This window comes from Macaca fascicularis, chromosome 17, assembly GCF_037993035.2.
Source record: "Macaca fascicularis isolate 582-1 chromosome 17, T2T-MFA8v1.1".
Taxonomy (NCBI): Eukaryota; Metazoa; Chordata; class Mammalia; order Primates; family Cercopithecidae; genus Macaca; species Macaca fascicularis.
The window spans coordinates 102,788,311-102,794,188 of record NC_088391.1 but is presented as its reverse complement, the minus strand read 5'-3'; the positions used below and the strand labels follow the sequence as shown (position 1 = coordinate 102,794,188).

The 5,878-nt window shown below is 50.7% G+C and overlaps 1 long non-coding RNA gene across 1 annotated transcript; it reads left to right on the top strand.

The window, feature by feature from the left end:
* The first annotated feature begins 3,209 nt into the window (after positions 1-3,209).
* On the top strand, positions 3,210-4,499 carry LOC141408916 (uncharacterized). The gene is made up of 2 exons (XR_012426598.1): positions 3,210-3,362; positions 3,889-4,499. It is a non-coding gene; the product is annotated as an uncharacterized lncRNA (long non-coding RNA).
* The last annotated feature ends 1,379 nt before the right edge of the window (positions 4,500-5,878 follow it).

Sequence of the window (5,878 nt, the reverse complement as noted above, 5' to 3'; positions counted from 1 at the left end):
TCTGCACCCAGGGTAGCTGAGGGCAGCTCCTGGGGTTCATCATCTTTGTTGAGTGACTACAGGCAAGTCCAAAGAGAATATTCCTTCCTTCTTGTTATGCTTTCACCCCATAATCTTTAAAACCAGTCTGCGAAAACATCAAAACACCTGGCTGAGAACTCAGGACTCGGGAGCTCCCGCCAGGCTGTTTGGTGGAGGCTGCAGGCAGCGGATCGTATCCACTTGGAGGAGGCAGCAAATCAGATGTGCAGGGTGGTCACTATCCTAGTTTTCTGGGAAGGTCGTGCTCCTGTGTGGAGCAGGGCAGACGGAAGGAGCCAGGGGCTGGTGTAGGGCTGGTCGCTGATGCCCTTAGTTAATGGGGTCCTGAAGTAGAGTAAGTCCCAGCAGCAGGGCCCAGCCAGGTCCCTCTGAGGTCCCCGGCGAATGGAGGGGAGGCCAGGGGCTGAGAAAGGACTCCATTTACAGATGAAACCACAGAAACTCTGGCTTCTCAATGTGGAGATTTGGCTTGGCAACGCCCTTGCTTAGACAAATCCACAGCAAGGATGGTGAAGAATGCCCATTGGTCAATGGCCTTCCTTTATGTCTTAGCTTTCCCCTTGTGATATGGTTTGGCTTTGTGTCCCCACCCAAATCTCATCTTGACCTATAATCCCCATGTGACCAGGGAGGGAGGCGATTGGATCGTACGGACAGTTCCCCCATGCTGTTCTCATGATAGTTCTCACGAGATCTGATGGTTTTATAAATGTCTGAAAGTTCCTCCTTCACACTTCTCTCTCCTGCCGCCTTGTGAAGAAGGTGCCTGCTTCCCCTTTACCTTCTGCCATGATTGTAAGTTTCCTGAGGCCTCCCCAGCCATGTGGAACTGTGAGTCAATTAAACCTCTTTCCTTTATAAAGTACCCAATCTCAGGTATTTCTTCATAACAGTGTGAAAACGGACTAATACACCTTGGAAATAATCTCATGCTTATAAAAGAGTTGCAAAAATAGCAAAACTAGTATAAAGTGTCTGCCCTACCTTCCACCTGGCTTCCCCAAAGGCTGTGGTTACATAATTCGTTGTGTTAAACTTATAGTTACATAGCAGATGACACTGTTACCAACCGGTCTACAGGCCTTATGTGAACGCTACCAATTTCCCTGTGATTGCCTCTTTTCTGGTCCCAGACCCAGTCTGGGGCCCAGGCTGCTTCTAGCCGCTGTGTCATTGGTCTCTGCCCAGCTAGGGGATTTCCTCCCTGTAGATTCCTCTTCAGTTCCCCTCCAGACCGTGGCAGCTCTGGAGAGCTGATTTTATAGGACGCCCCTCAGTCTGGGTTTGTCTGACGTTTCTTCATGAATAAATTAAAATTATGCATTTTTTGGCCAGAATGCCAAGTCCTTCTGGGGCCTCCTGGTGGGCACCTGGCATCCCCCAGCCTCACTCCTAGTGGTGCACCTTTGACTACATGGGTAGGTGGCATCTGCCGGGCATCTCCCCTGTCAGCTTGGGATTTTCCCCTTTGCCATGATTCAGTGTCTTATGAAAAGGTATCTGAGGACTACGAAAATAGCCAGTTTCTCATATTTTTGCCTTCTAATCTCAGCTCCCTCCAGAATGCTGCCTTCTACACTTTTTCCCATGCTGCTTGCCAAATGGTGGCGTTCCTGCTTTTCCTGTTTCTTCTTTCTTCCACACTGGGAGTCTCCTGTGAGAAAGGATTATCTCTCCCTGCCCTGTGTATTTATTTGATTACCTATTTGTTGCAGCTTAAGCTCATGGATATTTATTCTATTCTATGGAATATAATTTATTATTATTACTATTATTCTCAGTTTAAAATTTCTAGCCCTGGCCACTGGGTACTCCTTTGGTAAAAGAGCCTTCGTAAAGCCACGTGCCGTGGAAGAGTGCTTTTCTAAATTCTCTTTTTTTGTTTTTCTTTTTCTTTGAGACAGAGTCTCATTCTGATCTTGGCTCACTGCAACCTCCACCTCCTGGGTTCAACTGATTCTCCTGCCTCAGCCTCCCCAGTAGCTGGGATTACTGATGCCACCGTGCCCGGCTAATTTTGTATTTAGAGATGGGGTTTCGCCATATTGGACAGGCTGGTCTCGAACTCCTGAACTTGTGATCCGCCTGCCTCGGCCTCTGGGATTACAGACGGGAGCCATCGCACCTGTGTGTGAAGGTTTTCTAACCGTCTATCAGATTTTCTAACCTCCGCAAGCCGCAGGAAGAGAGAGGGTGAGTAACCCTCTCAGGGACACGGGGGTGGGTGGGAGGCAGAGGGGAGGGGCTGGCTGTGTGGCTGGCTCCCCGGGGAACACACAGCAGTGGGAGGGCCTGGTGCTGTCTATGGCTGTGGCTGCTGTCTGTACAGTGAACTGGTGAGAACCGTGCAGTTGTGGGGGACACGCCCCTGAGCACAGTCAGTGCCGGGCCTGAATCCAGCTTTCTTTTCTTCAGTGTTCTAAGGAAAGGACGCTGAATGCAGTGATGCTATTCAGGGACCTGCAGAGCCAGGCGAGGCTCAGTGCTGCATGCGAGCTTCCAATCAGTCCTCAAAGCCACCTCAGAGCCAGGGCCCAGGCTGCGGGCACGAAGCTTCATCAGGGAGGGTATCGGGGGGTCCAGCTGCTGTGGAATATGATGGGGGTGCTATTGCGTGTGCTTGTGTGTGCTCTGTGTGTGCTTCTGTGCTCTTGTGTGCTCCCATGTGCCCTTCTGTGCTCTTGCGTGCTCTCCTTCGCACTCATGCGTGTGCTCGTGTGTGCTGGTGGCGTGGGCGAGATGCTCTAGGGAGGCCGTTCCCTTGGGGCGGCCGCCTTATCTAACTGCCCTGCCTCCCCAGGCACTGCTGACTCCAGGCCTCCCGGAGATGGAGTGTGGGCACCTGCCCCCTGTGTGCCCGGCTGTGGGTGCCTTGGGCTGAGCAGGAGGCACTGGCCCCACACAGCCCTCACAGGGCAGAGCTGCTGCTCCAAGGGCAGAGGACATGACTTCTCCCTGCCCGCTGCCTGGGGCTACTTTGCCACCCACTTTGCTCTGGCCAAGGCCCAACGCCCTGCGCTGTGGTCACTGATGGGTACCAGGTGGATCCCCAGGCACTGTGAGCTGGGCTGAGCTTGTTTTCCATGAGCCTGTCGCTGTGGGTGTGGTGCCCACGCTGGGGCTGGCTCTTGTCAGGGAACACTGTGATGACTCACACGCCTAAAAATAGCATCTTGATGTCCCGAAATCATACAACAGAAACATTTCTAACCTCCTCCGAATTCCTCGGGTGACTGGACGTTTGGCTGGGGTCTGCTCCTGAGCACCATCAGAGGCTGTGATGGGTCGCGGGGTCCCTGTTCGGCCTGGCTCGCGGGGAGGTATGGGGGTGGTGCAGGGAACGGGGCTGGGGTCTGCACGCCTGTGCTGTTTCTCGGCCTGAGAGTCAGCCGTGCATGCTGAAGACGTGGTGGATGGGCAGCTGGGAAAATGCTCTGTGTTTTGGGGTCTGCTCTTCACTCATTGTAGGAGATTCTCTGTGTAGTTTAAGCTGTAGAGAGAGTGATCTCTGGAAGCCAAAATAGACATAAAATTTACATTCAAATGCCGTGTATCTCAGTGCATTCAGAAATGCGCTTAAATACTGTAAAGCACTGCTTTCCCTGTGGATGATTGAGGTTTCTTCTATTTCGTTATAACGTTGTTTCTGGAAAAGAGATCATCAAGATGCGGAGGCCGTGGCTGCGACGGAGGAAGGAAGTGGGGGAGCCACGGCAGGAGGGGAGAGGAGAGAGGAGCCTGCAGGAGGGGGCTGCCTCTCGGTGTTCAGGACCCCTGTGTCCCGGTTACCTGTCTGTGCTCCCATGAAGAGTTGTTACTGTTCTTCGGTTTGCTTCCACCCTGCAGGAATCATGGTCCTTCCGTGTGGCAAGGTCACCAAGCAGCGGCACCCCCCATCCCAGACAACAGCAGGTCACCTTCCCTGGCTGCCGCGTGGCAGGGCGGGCTCAGGGACGGACTCTGCGCTTCCCTCTGATTTTCGTCACTTTTGTGGGTTGAAGTTAGACCCCTACTCTGTTGTTTGAACACAGATCTGGGCCACTTTATTGATATTAGTTACCTGCTGTGCCTCTCGGCACCTCCCGACTTCCTTGCTGTGCTCTGAAAATGCAGGTTTTGTGCACCCGAATTATAATCTTGCTGTGATAATGCGCCTGGATTGATTCAACAAAATGAGTTGTCTATTTTGTTTTCACTTCGACATCTCTAAGAAGGAAAGACTGACAATCGGGAACATAAATATTTTGGACTTCACATCTTGTGGCATGAAGATGATTAAAAAAAGTGTAATAATTACAAGGTAAAATTTTACCGGGAAATGCAGTTCTGTTTGAACTGGAGGATGAACTCACAAAAAGCACTTATTCTAGAGCAGTGTTAAAATGCTTCAATCGCCCAAGCATCTAAAAGGCACAAAATTGATAGCATTCCATTAAATATAAATATGTAGAAACTGCTGCCTGGGTCATGATTGTTTTTAGGCTTTATAAAAAACGTACAAAGGGTTTTATTTCTACAGTGCTTTATCCTAGGCATTCTCTTTGGGCTCTAAGGGGTTTCTCTGATTTACCAAGCATGATTATCAATAATGTCGTTGAAGGATTGCGGAATATTCTAACCCCACATTTTTTTTTTATACGAGTGTGATGTTTTCTCGTAGATTCGGGTTCATTTAAATAGATTGGTTTGAGTTGGATTTCAGTGCTTAATTATTATTATTGTACGTAACTGAACATTTCAATATAATGAACCAATTGATCAGGCTTATATTCATATTTGAAGAAAATTGGTATTTTTGAAAACAAATAGGAAGATAATTTTCTTTAGCATTATGACTAATATGACTAAGTTTTCCTAACTGTCCCTATCTCTCTCTATGAGGCCCGTTACTGGTTTGGAAGGTGTTTTAGAATCACAGGTTTTTCTTATTCCCTAGACTGACTGGGGCTAGAAAGGGGGTGGGGGCGGTTGGGGGATGATGAGGGGCTGTTCAGTTTCCACACATCCCTCCTGGTGTAAACGAAGCTTCTTCAGCAGGAGGTCCCCGCCCTCCACCTGTGGCTGTCGTAACAAAATGCCACACGCCAGGTGGCATATGACAGCACGAGTTTCTTACCCAGCTCTGGAGGAGCCTGAGACCCTGCCCCTCTGAGCCCCGCAGGGAGGAGCCCTTCCCGGCCTCTTCCAGCTCCTTGCTGCTCCTGGCTTGTAAACGCATCACTTCGGTCTCCGCACCTGCTGCTGCTGCATGGCTGTCTTCCTCTGTGCGTGTCTGAGTCCATGTTTTCCGGTTTAATAAAGATGTCGGCCATTGAATTAGGGCCCTCCCTACTCAGTGTGACCTCGTCTTAACCAGTTATATCTGCAAAGACCCGGTTTCCACATAAAGTCCCAGGTGCCATATGGGTTAAGACTCGAGCACATCTTTTTGGGGGACACAATTCAACCCATGACAGCAGCCGTGGATCTCAGGAAGATGAGCTGAGCAACGAACACACACCCGGCCCAAGCTCCAGTCACTCACTCGGCAACCGTGGAGAGGCCTCTCCATGCCTCTGGGCCTCAACGTCCTCATCTGTAGAGTGGGGACATCAGGTCAGATCAACCTTCCCAAGGGGTTTTCCGCAGAGCTGGAGCTCTGGGGGATCCAACAGGCATCTTTCAAAATAAAGCCTTGGGCACGAGTGAGCTTGGGAACCGTGTTGGGCAAGGTCACAGGTTTCATGATCTCAAGACTTCTCAGAGAATTCACTCCCCAGTGCCCGCAGGAATCTGCAGGGGCAGGAAGCGGAGGGGTGGGGACGATGGCACACACCGACTCTAAGGCCAGACCACA